The following is a 15239-nucleotide window of genomic DNA, read 5'->3' on the forward strand; positions in this document are numbered from 1 at the left end:
TGTGGGGGCTCTCGGTGTGAAAAAACACAAGGTCAACCTTGAAGAGTTATGAGAGAAGTCCCGCGGGACCCGGGGCAAGATCACAAACTTCAAAGCTCTTTGACAAGTACAGGATGATAAAAACATATGGCTGGCGGGCAGCTTATAGTGCCACATCTTCCAGCGTGGCTGATACCCACGGGTCCTTCGGCTCACTCTTTCTTAGGAATACACAGCGTGCTTTGGGTGCAAATGCATTGCAGAGAGGCCGGGGCGGCTGAAACACCATAGCACCGTCCCACCAAGATGCCACACAGGCTCCTTCGCAGCCCAGCGCGGTCCCGGCCACGTCCGCCCGACACCCTAGGCCGGAAGCAGCCCCTAACGTGTCTGCCCTGGCCTGGGTGTTCCATTGTCACAACGGCATCCAATTGAAAGTTATTATCTGAAAGAACACGTATTCTGGGGGGGTTTTTTGGCAGACTCTTTCCAAAGTTTGAATGGACATACTGAACTGTGTGATTGCAAGGAGTACACTTTACAGCTAAGTCACCCTGGTAACCTGCCTGGAGGTGGAGGCAGGATGGCACTGAGAGAGCCAGACAGGTCCTCCCTCCTCGTGGAGAACGGGAGTCCGTTCAAGATTCAAGAACCTTCTCTCAGTGTTTTCCAGGGGAGGGGGAAAGCAGCATGGCTGTGCTGTTCTGAGCCTGGGTTCGGCACTTGCACAGACAAAAAAAAAAATCATCAGAAAATCTTGGTAGGGCTTGCAAGTTCAGGTGTGGCTACCTTTGCACAGAGGTAGTGGGACAGGAGCAGGGGTGGGGGGCTGTCGGTGCTGGGAGTCCAGGGGTCAGGTTCTCTCAGCTTCATCTCTGGGGCCAGCCTTGCACTCGTTCTGTCTCTATCCCCAGGGTCCAGTGGGGACTTGACCACTCCTGGGGACCTGGCCAGGGGAGTTGGCGTCCACAGGGGGGGATTGAGGACAAGAGCCAAGGCCAGGTGGTCTATTGTCTATCCGTCCTCAGGGCACGCCAGTTCTCTCCTTGTATCAAGAAATCAACTTACCTAGACTGGACTCATTAAAAAAAAAAAAAAAAAAAACAACTTCACTGCATTACATTTTAATGTTGTGTCCTTGGCATTGACCTTGTGTATTACAGAAGCAGCTCAAGGAAGAAGGTTCCTGAATCACTGATGAAGCTGTTAAAGATGCTAGTCATTATTTTCTTTGATATCATTTGTCTAAGGATCCCCTGGACGAATTATTTTTTACAATCTACTATGGGTAAAGCTCATATTTCTCCTGAAGATGACTTTTTGGCTTTTTTTTTTTTCATTTTTGCTTTGGCAGCCAGAAAACTCAACATCAAATCTCATGGTTAGGTTACACTAACCACATTAATGTGGTGTTTTTAAGTTTATTTATTTATCTTAAGAGAGAGAGAGAGAGAGCACGTGCATGTGCGAGCAGGGGAGGGGCAGAGAGAGAGGGAGAGAGAGAATCCCAAGCAGGCTCTGTGCTATCAGCACAGAGCTGGACACGGGGCTCAATCCCATGAACTGTGAGATCATGACCTGAGCCGAAATCAAGAGTCCTGGATGCTCAACCTACTGAGCTACCCAGGCGCCCCTAATGTGTGTTTACGGTTATGTTTGCCTCTTCCAACCCATCTGCCATCTTCCTGCATGGTAAAAAAACATTTTCTCTTTTATTCAACAGACTTTCTATTCTATTGTAAACTACCTTAAATACTTTTTAAGCATAGACACTTTGTAAATAAACCCACACAGTACCATATCTTGAGGAAATTGATCATTGGCAGAGGCACGGGTTTGTACATTAAGCAAAGTTGCTAATGCTGCTTAACCAGAAACAAATCCACAGCCAGGACAAATACAGAACACGGGGCTTTCTATCAGACAACTGGGTTGGACAGTTCCCAAGTCAAAACCATAACGAAAAGTCTTGGAGATTGTTCTGGATTGAAGGAGATAAATAGTCACAACAACCTTCACGGTGACCTTTAATTGGATCTTGGTTCAAGGGGAAAAACAAACAAACAAAAACCCTCCAGCTATAGAAGAGACTCTGAAGCAATTGGGATAATTTGAACATCAGCTGGATGGTAAGATGATGTTAAAGTTAATGTTAATAGATACAATAAGGGTATTGTGGATATACAGGAGAACGTCCTTGGGATGATGAAATATTTCCTGTGAAGTGTCATGATTGTTTTCAGTTTACTTTTATTTTATTTTTAAATGTTTATATATTTTTGAGAGAGAGCATTCGAGCAGGGGAGGGGCAGACAGAGAGGGGGACAAGAGAATCTGAATCGAGCTCTGTGCTGACAGCAGAGAGCCAGAGGCAGGACTCCACCCCACAAACGGTGAGATCATGACCTGAGCGGAAGTCGAAGTTGGACGCCTAACCAAATGAACCACCCAGGCACCCCCTACGGTTTACTTTTAAATGGATAAGCAAAACAAATGTGTGCATATACACATATATAATACATACATGCAAAGAGAGAGCCAATATGGCAAAATGCGTAATTGCTAGATCACGGGGCTAGTCTCCAGTTGTTCATCGTAGCATTCTTTGCTATTGGCTATGTGTTTGAAAATCTTCACAGTAGGTTGGGCAGAGTTATACAAAATCCCAACACTTACAGTATAGATCCAAAGATATATTAGACCTGATGGCAAATCATTTTTGGAACCCCCCCCCCCACCAAGGGGTACCCCAAGCTTAAACGGTTGGGATAAACGTTAGGGGTTCAAGAAACAGAAAAACTTGGCAAGAAAGGGAAAGTGCTACAAATTTACTGTCACGTGTGGAGGATGTGTTTGGAGCAGCATGGCAGGAAGGGATAGGATTTCAGAGGGTGGTGGTGCCCAATGGCCACCATAGTTAGGAAAGAGACCACATTCCCTCCATGCTTTGCGCACCAACTCACATGGAGCACCTAAATTTAGCTGCCTCTAAATGGTCCCACAAGACACATGCACCGGAATCAGGGTGCTGTAGCTCCAAATGACGCCACCACTATCAACACCTGTTTATTTCCATAGTTTTCAAGGGCACGTTCCAAGTATATACGCCACGTAGCCACCACCAAGACGTTCATGGACCGCCCCCCGTGACTATGGAGATCACCCACACCCGAATATAGACACAAATGAAAGCAGCTGCAAGCCCTTATCACTGACCACCAGCACCACCTCGAAGGCTGCCAAAGTCCCAGGCTCCTCCCCCCTGGCTCCACCCACCACACGGCGCATGCTCCTCACCTGTGCCTGACCAGTGACGCTGTGACCCACGCTTCTAGCCGTGAATTCGGAGCCACGCATCCTACACTGCCCCCCCCCCCCAACTGTTGGCTAGAGAGGCTCTGTTGCTGCTCACATCAATTTAAGGGATGCCGAGAACGAGCTTCGAATCATTTCTTCCCTCATTCGAGAACAGTTAATGAGCACCTATTACGTTCCAGGCACTGTGCCAGATGAGAACTTACATTTGTGAATAAATCAGACAAGGGTCTCGCATTCATGATGTCTAAGGTCTACTGGGAGACACAACGAAACAAGCAAGCAAACAAATATATGTGTGTGTGTATACATGTAAATATACCTAATTACAAATTGATTTGCTCTTGAAACAAACGGGGTATGGTTGATTGGTGGCAGACACCGGGCAGCGGGACCCTCTGAAATCCTGTCCCTTTTGCATCACGTACAGGTGGGAGGGGGCAGTGGTTGAGGCAGAGAGTCTCTGAGGAAGCACTGGGGATCAAGTGCCGGAGGAGGGAAGAAGGGAGGCAGCTCCGGGAGAGGCGGGGGAGGAGAGCACAGGTGCAGAGGCCGCAGGAGGTGGGCCAGGGTGGGTAGGAGGAGAACGACTCAAGACGGTGTCTGTGATGACCCGGGGCCAGACCCTGTGGGTGGCAATCAGCAGATCTGGGTTATTCTAAGTGGGTAGGAGGCCACTGAATAATGTTAAGCAGTGCATAGACATAGGCGTGCCGGAGGTTTTAAAACCCCGCCCTGCAGCAAGCAGACTGCACGTGGGCAAGAGCAGAAGCTACTGCTGTAGTTTGAGTGACTCCTACATTCCTTAACTAGGACAGTGATTGGGGAGTACGGGGGAAGTGGGTGGAATTGGCAGGCAGGCTTTGCTAATGGGTTGCATGTGAGGGTTGAGAAGGGTGACTTCTAGATTTCTGGTGTAAGCAAATGGCCGTGCCTCCTCCCTTACTTGTTGAGGGTTCACCATGTATCAAATTCTGCACAGTTAGCTTGGCCACATTTTTTTCAAAGATGATTTGAAAGGTCTTGCAATAGAAGTCACAGATCAAGAAAACTATTGAAAAGGTGTGCGTGTGTGTGTGTGTGTGTGTGAAAGCACAAGAGCCAAGTAACAAAAGGATGGAAATAATCATATCCTAGTCCTCATTCTGCAAGAACTTATTACAATTGCAAGCAAACAACAACAACAAACTTGACTCTGAGCTTCCCAGCAGCCAAAGCAAAAAGGGGAAGGTGAGTGTTACAGAGTTCATTGTCTAATAACAGGAAGCATGCTGGCTTATGTGGAGAAAGAAAACTATCCTCGTTCTCTACTTTAAAAGAATTTTTATTGCCACATAGCTTCTCTAAGGGCCAGTGATCAATATGACAAAAAGTTTTGTCAATGATAATGTAATATAAAGTACAAAGAAAGGCCTTCTATATAAAACCTGAAAAAAGCCCAAATGCCCAGGAGAATGGGCCATCAGGGACATTGGTCAAGGTCACAGGTCTTTTTCTTTCTTTGGTTTTGTTTAATTTTTTTATTAAAAAAATTTTTTTAATGAGAGAGAGAGAGCACAAGTGAGGGAAGGGCACAGAGACAGAGGGAGACACAGAATTTGAAGCAGGCTCTATGCTCTGAGCTGTCAGCTCAGTTGTTTAACCTACCGAGCCACCTAGGTGCCCCTCTTTGGTTTTATTTAAAAAACATTTTTTTAATCTTTATTTATTTTTGAAAGACAGAGTGTGAGCGAGGGAGGGGCAGACACGTCATCACAGACACGTCTTGAGTCGTTCTCCTCCTACCCACCCTGGCCCACCTCCTGCGGCCTCTGCACCTGTGCTCTCCTCCCCCGCCTCTCCCGGAGCTGCCTCCCTTCTTCCCTCCTCCGCACTTGATCCCCAGTGCTTCCTCAGAGACTCTCTGCCTCAACCACTGCCCCCTCCCACCTGTACGTGATGCAAAAGGGACAGGATTTCAGAGGGTCCCGCTGCCCGGTGTCTGCCACCAATCAACCATACCCTGTTTGTTTCCTTTCAAGAGCAAATCAATTTGTAATTAGGTATATTTGCATGTATATGTATAAACACACACATAGAGAGAGAGAGAGAGAAAGACACAGAATCTGAAGAGGCTCCAAGCTCTGAGCTGTCAGCACAGAGCCTGATGCGGAGCTTGAACTCAGGAACCATGAGATCATGGCCTGAGCCGAAGTCCGATGCTTAACGGACCCAGCCACCCAGGTGCCCCTGGTTTTATTTTTAATAGTGCCATTGTGCTGGCTCTCTTGGTATCCACTGACTTCCACGTTTTGTCTTATGTACATCTCTTTTGTGATTCTTTCCGTGTGTGTGTGTGTGTGTGTGTGTGTGTGTGTGTGTACCATTTGAGAGTGAGTTGCAGGCATTCTAACATATTTTCATAAACTTCACGCATGCCCACCCTCCCTGGCCCTGCCTGGAAAATTCGGACTTCACCTGCCTCCGGAAAAACAAACCTCGCACAACAGTTTCCAGACCTCTCTGATGTCACAATGACAATAAAGACCCACGAGCTCCTTTGTGTCTGTCCTCTGATCAGCGGACCCTCCTGTGACAGACCGCCAGGCAGAGCCCTCTTACATCACAACCCGCCTACCGGGGACCCCGGGCGCTGGAAGCCCCTCAGGGTGGGCCTGAACCGGATTCCACTCCAAGTGTCGCTAAGAAGAACGCCCCGCGGGCTGAAGTGGAGGCACCCAGGAAGTGCCCGGATGGCCACGCCCAGGGGCACCCCCGAACTCACCCCTCCCGGGCGTCTTCACAGCGGCTCATGGCCGCTCATGGGTCTGTGGCTGGAGCACCGCGGCGCCCCTTTCCGTCCTGGGGGGCGGGTAGCCGTGGGGGGCCCCCCCGGCGCTGGGAGCACAGCGGCCCGCAGGTGGCCGGTGGCCGTGCGCGCGGCGCGGGATGAATAATTGACGCCGCAGCTGGGTGGAATTACCGCGGCAGGTGCCCGCCCTCGCGCAGCCCACGCCGCCCCGTGGCTGCCCTGCCGCTACCCTGGGGAGTCCTCCCCTCCTGGGAGCCGACCTCTGTGCCAGCACGCGCGAAATGCATGGCCTTCTGGCTGGGAATACATTTGCATTCTCCATTTCAGGTTCAAATGTGTGTGCATAAAACACGATTAATTAGCACAGCCTGGCGAGGTTCCTCTCCCGCCCGGCAGGAGAAATGTGAAAACCCCGGCAGGCTGCAACACACCCCAGATCCCCCGGGGAGGGCGGAGGGACCCATCTGCTGGGGCTGGGGGGGGGGTGCCATCTGGGGTGGAAGGAACCCCAACTTCCACGAAGGAGCCAGGAGAGCAACCAGCTGCTCCCGCATTCTCTGCCCTTTGCCGTTCATTTTTTTCCAACAGACATTTATTGAGCATTTATTATGTGCCAGCTCTGTGTAAGAGGGGAGGCGGGAGGCCACGGCAGCGCGTGAACGAGTCCCTGCTTTCATGGAGCCTCCATTTGGGTGGGTGGGGAGCAGACAACACAGAAATAACATAGTTGGGGGGGGGGGGGGAAATGATAAGAGCAATTGCCCATAAAAGAATGTTGGAGTTTTCTAGATGCTCAGGAGATGCAGCCCTGTCCTAGCAATTCTTAGATCCTTACTGTAATTTAGTGTTATTTGATGATAGTATTTACTAGGCACTTAGCTTGCATTTGGTACCAGAGTAAGTGCTTTAACACTTTCGCTTTATGCAATTATGACGACGATCTGAGGAAACTGAGTGGATCCCAAGGCCCCGGAGCTAGTGAATCATCCAGCCGGGACTTGAACCCCCACTCTGAAATGCTAAGCTATGATTTATACACGTACATAGTTTTATATATTATATAGACTTTATAAATTATCTATGTATGGTTTCTCTCTCCTTCCCAAATGTGAGGTGAGACCGAGATAACCTAATATGCATTAAAGCTCTGAAAAGGAAAGGGCCACCTCATTACATCTCCTGCTTTCTTGCCTAGATTTCTAGTTGATTCCTAAAGCGGCAAAAGAATGCGTGATTATAGGGGCCATTTGCTAGGTGAGTCACACAAATATCCGCCAGCTGCCTGGAGCTGGGGGCCTGTGTCACTGATTCCACCTGTGATGCTAGGCTGCACCTGCTCTGGCTGGGTTTCAGTTTGGGGCCCGAGCGGGTGACACTCGAGAACACAGGAGTGACACCAGCTCCCGGCTCCTGCCAACCGGGTTTCCATTACAAGGGTGCTGCCTGCCAGCCCGGAGGGTGATGGGTTCCCTCCAGGAGCCACTGTTACACACATCATGTCCCGGACAGTCCCCACCCAACACCCCACTCTGCGGCCATCCACCTCAATTTTTGAGGATGGCAATGCCAAGGACAGTGACCTTTCTCTGGCAGAGGGTGCCAGGGAATCAAGGCCCTGAATGTAGAACCAGGGGCATCCTGACCCCATCCGTAGGCAGGTCTGGCTGGAGTCTGTGCACCCTCAAAATCTCACTCAGCCACTGAGCCTAGAACAAAGTTCTCCCAGGCCCCAGAAAGCCATTCCCACCCCCACCCCCCCCCACCTGACAGTTTCCGTGGAGGATTGGAGTTGGGATTTGAAAGGGCAGCAGATTCGAGGCTGGGGAGAATTTGGACTTCGCTGTGCATTAGCCACAGGCAGCTAGCGATTGTCTCCCTCTGAAGTACATTCTCAGACCCCCAAAGAGCCACAACGAAATACTTTCTCTGCGTTTTATCCAAATATGCCGTGGACTTTGGAATGAACTCTTACTCCTCCTTCCTGCTGACCTGACTGCAAATCAGCTTTTGATGGGGTTGGACAGTTTGGAGAGATGGGCAGCGATCATGCTGAAATATGATGACAGGGGCAAGACTGTAAGGGCATCTTCGAGGCAAGACATGTGCACAGAGCAGCCATGTGGAAACAATTAGGACAATAAATTTACTAATTGCTGAGAGTAACTTAATAGCAAAACCACAATGCTCTCTGCTATTAGTCCCAGCTACTGCAACGGGTCCCATTTTGCTCGCTAGAGGCATTGCAAATATCAGGCCAGCCTGTAGGGTTGGGGATAGCCGGCAGAAAAATTTGCATGACTTCTGGTAATTGAAAAGTAAATGACTCTCTAGCCTCAAACCCATTCAAGGGGCCCAGGGGTTTGAGGCATTTCTTAAACCTTGGAGAGCGAGGCAGGAGTCAGGGTCCCTCTCTCCTGCTATGTCTCTCTTTACTCTCCATCACCTTCTGTACTTTGTCCGTGATTGGGGTTACTCAGGTTTTGGAGGCTTAAGAATTGATTTTTAACAAGTAGAGATTCAAATGCAGTATTTTATTTTCTTTTTAAATTAAGTAATTGACTTTTGAGAGAGAGAGAGAGAGAGAGAGAGCATTTGAGCAGGGATGAAGGGAAGAGGGAGGGAGAGAGAGAGAGAGAGAGAGAGAGAGAGAGAGAATCTTAAGTGGGTTCTGTGCTCAGTATGGCTCGATCCCACGATTCGATGTGGGACTCAATCCCATGACCTGAGCCATGACCTGAGAGTTGGGCGCTCAACTGACTGAGCCACCCAGCCACCCCTCAAATGCAGTATTTTAAAGAGCGTTGGAGTTTTAAGGCTGAATGGGTAGAAATGAGGTAATAAGTACATGCAGGGAGTCATTCTTACGTTGGGTAAAGAGCCTTCAATCTTTATTTTTTTAATATTTATTTATTTTTGAGAGAGACAGACAGACAGACAGACAGAGTACAAGCAGGGGAGGGGCAGAAAGAGAGGGAGACACAGAACCCGAAGCAGGCTCCAGGCTCTGAGCTGTCAGCACAGAGCCCCACTTGGGGCTCAAACCCATGAACCGCGAGATCATGACCTGAAGTCTGATGCTTAACCGACTGAGCCACCCAGGCGCCCCAAGAGCTTTCAATCTTTAGGTCCCCAAGTCTTTGAGGCTGCTTGTCACACATGATTCTTCATCAGAAATTAGGTATTGCACCCCAGTATCAGGTATAAATGCAGTATGTTTGGAGCCCAGAAGAATCCTTATCCTTCCAGAAGATCAGAGACAACCATCAAATGTACCACCTTCAAGAGCTCACAGGTGGGCACAGCACTGCAGGTCTGCTAAGTAGATGGGCATCTTGTGTCCACGTTTCTCTTAAAGTTGCCCAAGTCTTCAAGGATTTGGATCATTCAATCTCCTTTTTTTTCTTTTTTGTCTCTGAAATGTTCAGAAAAAATAGGCCAAAGTATTTAAAACTACGTCCCTATCTGCCTCTACTATGTGTTTGACTAGATATCAATGGGAAGGTATATTCCAGAAGCTGAGGGTTCTGTTGGTACTTTATTGTGATGTTTTTATCCTTTCAGTGAACAGTTGAATGATTTCCTTCCTGGTTACAATGATCATGGCCTGAAACTTTGAAATTTTAAAGGCGGGGTTTCTTGCTGCGGGAGCATCCTCCAGAGAGGTCAGCCAGCCCTGCTGGGAGCCTGAGTGGGGGAGGGGTACCGCGAGCTCTTCTGGGGATGGGAAGTTTTTCCAGGAAGCCTTGAGCCCTCCCTCCAGCTGCTAGAGCCAGTGGGGCCAGCCTAAATGGGTTCCCCTGAGCAGCTGCCTTCCAGGAAATAGAGGTTGTAACCTTGGACTGTGTAAAATTTGGAGAGAAATAATATTTCTGAGGCTGTCCGTCCTGTGGCCGCTCCGAAGTTTATTCTTGGATGAATCCAGATGTTCCGAGACCTGTATATGGGAGGGCATTGTTTTCATTCTTTGCAGAATTACTTTCACTAAAATCCCGTGCTATTCTTGCCTTATTGACTGGCCTCTAAAGAATACTCATTAAGAGCACAAATTCTCAGGCCCCAGGCTAGACTCTGATTCAGCATTTCCAGAGGAGCTCAGGGAATGTGTATCTGCCGATTTTGTGTCAGGACAGTTGCCCCAGACTATTTCTTTCATTCCTTGAAGAACTTTGCTTGCTTTGAGCCACTGGCTTATTTTTTATCCCTCGCCACTGGCGCTTCTAACTGAGCACGCTCTACCTTTGGGTCGACTGTACGAATCTCAGATTCCAATCCCCTCCCAGCAACAGAGACGAGATCGTAGGCACACACTGTACTTTATGTTCAGCTTCTAATTACTGCCGTTGCTTTCCTTCCCCTCTGCCGTACTTGCCTCAACTTACTCATCAATCATTTTTGTGATGAGTAATTTTAAACATCATGTAAACATTTATCTTCGTTATTAGGAAAAAAAACCCTTCAAACACACAGGGTGTAACAAGTGTGCCGTAAGGCACCCTCCCGTATCCATCACCAAGCTTCAATAATTTTCAACTTAGAGTTGGTCTTTAATGTTTGTGTTTACTCTTATTGGCGCGTTGAGTCTTTGCAAGTCCCCCAGACCCTTTTTCTTCAGAGACGGAGAGTGCGTTGTCCCTAACCGCAACAAGTCCGTAGTTCTCATCTGGAGGGGGTGTTGCCCGTTCCAGCCTGAGGACATTTGGCAATATCTGGGGACATTTTTGGTTGTCATAACTGGGTGGAGGGTGGTGCTGCGTTGACGTCTAGTGTGTAGAACCGGGGGTGCCGCCCAATGTCTTACGGAACACAGGGCGGCCCCCACAGCAAAGCGTGGTGGGCCCCAAAGGGCAAAAGTACCAGGGGGGAGAAATCTCACACTAAATGAAAAGGAGTATTTTCCGAGCTAAAAAGTTGCTAGGGAGCTGAGTTTGAATAAAGCAAAAACTGGCATTTTCAAGTTGAAAAGTGTTCTAAAAACCATAGGTTTGGTGGTTTATGGTACATTTGGGTACCACATGCCAGAACACCGTAAGAAACTGCTCACTAGTGGGTGTCTGGGGAGGGGAGCTGGGGGACTGGGGCCGGGGTGGGACACTTCCTTTTCACCACATTTCCCTTTGTGTCTTTTATATTTTATAACGTATACGTGTCTTACCTACTTGAGAGAGTACACTTGAATAACATGGAATACCTGACTGTTTTCAAAGGGTCGGAAAACCCAAAATTCTTATTAAGAAAAGAAAAGCTTTTAAAATGGTTGTGTAAGGAGACCAGAAAGAACCTTCCAAAGGGCTTTCCAGAGCACCGTGAGCCTGTCAGACACCGACTGGGGCTCACAGAGCGCGGGGGCCATTAAGGGAATCAGAAACACGTGGAGGGGCGGCCGTCTAGTCCCGGCATGATGGATCAATTGTGGGAGAGTGAAGTTAAATGAGATGGTCCCCATGCCAAGCCTCTGACGCTAATGAGCCCTCAGCTCGGGTAGCGGGTCTCCCAGGGCCAGGCAGCGAGGCGTGGGGGTGACGTGCAGCCTAACCCGTCACAGTGCGGGGCGGGGGGAGCAGCCCCCAGCCTTGACATTGAGTCCTTGCCCCGACGGCTAGTAGCCATGAACCCCAGGGAAGTCACGTGCCCTCCGCCTGATCTTCCAGAGGAGATAGCTACGATGGGCTGTAAATGGTGACAGAAGAGCGGTGAGCCCCTGGCTTCTTTCCAAGTTCTTTTCCAATTCTTCAACAGGTCCAGGGAAGAGGCTGCTGTGCTGGGGGCTCGAAGGCCCCCCCGACCTCTGTGTTCTCCTCATCCTCTATGCTCCCCCTGGCCTCTCAACTCCAGCTCCCAGGACCTTCTGTTAGTTCCTCATAGTTCCCAGGTTGCCCTCCACCACAGGGCCTTTGAACATGCGGTTCCTTCTACCAGGCCCGCTCTTCCTTCCTCTCTGTCCTAGTTAATGTTTGCTGATCTTCTCCAGAGAGCACTCACTGACTCCCCTAGGAGGTCAAGTCCCTTCCTTACAGGCTGTCCGGTCCTGGGACCTCTCTCTCCTAGCACTTGAAGGGATGCATCTTCATACTGTGTGTGCAATTATGTGATAAATGTCTGTCTTTCTGCAGGTCTGTAAGCTCCGTGGGAGCAGGGTCTGAGACCCGTGTGTGTGCCTGATTCCAGAGCAGCATCTGGCACATACTTGGAATTCGACAAGTTATCTGTTGACCAAGTGACAAAATGAGTTAACAGAAATGGCCCTGAGCCAGAATTGTGTGCCGCTAAAAACGTGTAAAGTCACTCCTGGAAGAGCAGACGAGGTGGGCGGAGCCTCCAAGATGTGGAAGAAGTGGGCCTGGGCAGCTCGGGACCTTCTGTGACTTTGCCAGGGGTGGGGTCCGTGTGTGGCCTGGCCTGGCCTCTGCCAGAGGGCACGCCTGGATAGGTACCCTGACCACACCTTAGCTTCTTCCGTTTGTCCCCTCTCCCAGCTGGTCCCGATGGAGCAAGACAGACCTCACCGATGCTCCGGTTATGAATTAATTACCTCCTGAGGTTGGTCAGCAGGTGGCGGGGGCTCAGGAGCGGGGGAGCTAGGAGATCCTCCCGGATGATAGGGGCAAACGAAAAACCCCCTTCCAGGTTGACACCTGAGAGGGGCGAGGGATTCTCCTCTCTACAAAAGCAAGGCCCACCCTGACTACAGTGACCCCGGACTGCATTGGATGCCCCCTCCTGGGCTCCCATAATGCCCTGGGCACGTTCCAGTCGCTAAGCAATGGCAATTGTGCCCTTGTTATGTCTGGTACCGAACCAGGTTGTGGGCCCCCAAGAGCAAGACTTTTTTCTTCCTTTTAATCCCTAAGCCGTGCACAATGCCTCAATTATCAAGGTGCTTGATAAATGTCTCTGGAATGGGATTCCCACTTGATCATGTGTCACCAGGCCTAGATGATTAATTCTTGGAGTCTTTTTTTTAACTTGTCCATCTTGCCACAGTTTCTGTCAGCAAGAGCAGAAATGGAGACCAGAAGAAAGGGTGTTTGCTTCAAGCCAGATTTTTATATTCCTTCAGGTGTTCATTACACACACACACACACACACACACACACACACACACTATCTCTCAGCTACCAAGAATTCTTGTTGAAGCCAAAAGTGGTAGAGGTGTAAGAAAATGCTGCAAAATGAGAAAGATATATTTGGTGTTGAAAAGTGAATTGATGAGTAGAAGTAATGTGTGGGCTCCTGGGTAAGACGAGCCGCCCTGGAGACGCAGAGGCCCCGGCTGGAGCCGGAGAGCCCGCTGGCAGGTGTGCGGGCCTCCCCAGGAGACCCCCACAGAGACCCTGGAGGACATTTTTCTTTCATTCTCTTTCTACAGAGACCGACTCCTCCAGAATGTTTCCCAGAGGAAGGGCAGGTGGCGTGGGCGTGGCGTCTGGTGGTCGAACCAAGCGCAAGGCTGAGCAGGGCGTGGGGGCGGGGGGGGGGGGGGGTGGCCGTTCTCCAAGACTCCAGCCAACCTCAAGACTGCTCGTAAGCACACAGTGGGTGGGGCCGTAGGCTCTCACCGTCGCCGGAGGGAGTCACCTGCCCCCAGGTAAGCATGTTGAAGCCACGGTTGGACTCCACTCAGTGAGCTCTCTCTCCCCTTTTGGGTCTTTCGTCAAGTGTCACCCCAGGGAGTTCGCTGGCCGGCTTCCCACCTACCACCCTTCCCTGGCCTCATGGCGCTCACATACTCCCTTCCTCCCCCTGCTTCACTTTGCCCTGAGCATGGCTCTCTGACGCCCATGCGCGTTTCTCATTCACTAGCATCCCTCTCTCCCCCGGACCATAAGCTACAATAAGACCCCCGCCTGCACGGCTCACTGCTCTGTCCCCGGCATCCAGAACGCCGCCTGGCCCGTAGATGGTGAGCGGCTGAAAGAATGAACGAGCTTCGTCATTGAAGGCTGGCTTTCGGGACTCTGATTCATTTAAAGACACTGCCTTTCTAAATTCCCCCAAGCACCAGATGGTCCCAACCTCTATGTAAATTTCAGTGACTTACAAGTAATTTTCTTTTGAAGATGTATTGAGTGTTTTACAGGTGACCTTGAGAGAGAGGAGACATGCTGTCTTTGCATCGGGAGGCTTGGCCACTGTCACCCCAACAGCAGCTTAGCGCCTCTTACTGGGACCCAAAAGGTAGAAGAAACTCTCTCTTCACTGGATGGAAAGTAGGTAGAGACGTTTACAAACTGGTTTTGCAGTTAGACTACGTCAAAGCACCTCGAGGCAGAGCTTTAATCATTGCCAGTTGAGGGCACCCTCAACTCACCCTAAGGTGAGTTTGCTAAGAGTCATCCCGTCCAGAGAGAGCAAAGAAGGGGTAGCCTCACCTCCCCCTTGCTGGGACTTCTCAAGTGGTCCCTGGAAAGCTGGGTCCATGGCATTAGGTGCCTAGTGCTTGTCCCATCGCTGCCCTTTATACACAGCTGTCCCCATTTCCAGTCTCTTCTCCAACATCGGCCCTGGATCATCTGCTCCCACCTGGTTCTTGCCACCTCCCTTCTATAGGACTCGGTCCTTATCTGGCCTTCTCCAGTTCTGGGTGACCTGTTCAGAGGTCCCGGCCCCGCTCTCTCTGCTTGTTTCCTTATGCCAACAACAGCCACCGTGCTGGTGGGAGATGCAATATGCCACCAGCCACTTTCCCTGAAGAGACGGAGTGGGCTGACAGGTGTCCCCTGTGATGAGACAACAGCAGTTTGGAGTTGCTGCCCTGACATTTTATAGCAGGACGGCCCTGCTCACACTCTTGAGTCTGGACATGTCGGTAAGGGCCTGAGCTTAGGATTTCTGCCCGAAGTTCCCACTTTGCTTTCTCCGGGGCACCTTTTTTTTTTTTTTTTTTAAATATAATTTATTGTCAAATTGGCTTCCATACAACACCCCGTGCTCATCCCAACAGGTGCCCTCCTCAATGCCCATCCCCCACTTTCCCCTCTCCCCCACCCCCCATCAACCCTCAGTTTGTTCTCTGTATTTAAGAGTCTCTTAAGGTTTGCCTCCCTCCCTCTCTGTAACTTTTTCCCCTTTCCCCTCCCCCATGGTCTTCTGTTAAGTTTCTCAAGATTCACATATGAGTGAAAACATATATCTGTCCTTCTCTGACTGATTTATT

The 15239-nt window shown here is 50.0% G+C and overlaps 1 protein-coding gene across 2 annotated transcripts in view; it reads right to left on the reverse strand.

Annotated features, from left to right (window-relative positions):
• CLDN14 (claudin 14) overlaps positions 1-15239 on the reverse strand; it is a 90728-nt gene that overhangs the window by 52553 nt on the left and 22936 nt on the right. Inside the window, exon 1 of one of the 2 annotated variants that reach the window (XM_058731959.1) lies at positions 6059-6174. The exons of the other annotated variant lie outside the window; for it this stretch is intronic. The gene's annotated coding sequence lies outside the window, so the exon portion shown is untranslated. Of the gene's footprint in view, positions 1-6058; positions 6175-15239 lie in introns of those variants that run through there. 2 annotated transcript variants of the gene reach the window in all.

Source organism: Neofelis nebulosa, chromosome 5 (genome assembly GCF_028018385.1).
Source record: "Neofelis nebulosa isolate mNeoNeb1 chromosome 5, mNeoNeb1.pri, whole genome shotgun sequence".
Taxonomy (NCBI): Eukaryota; Metazoa; Chordata; class Mammalia; order Carnivora; family Felidae; genus Neofelis; species Neofelis nebulosa.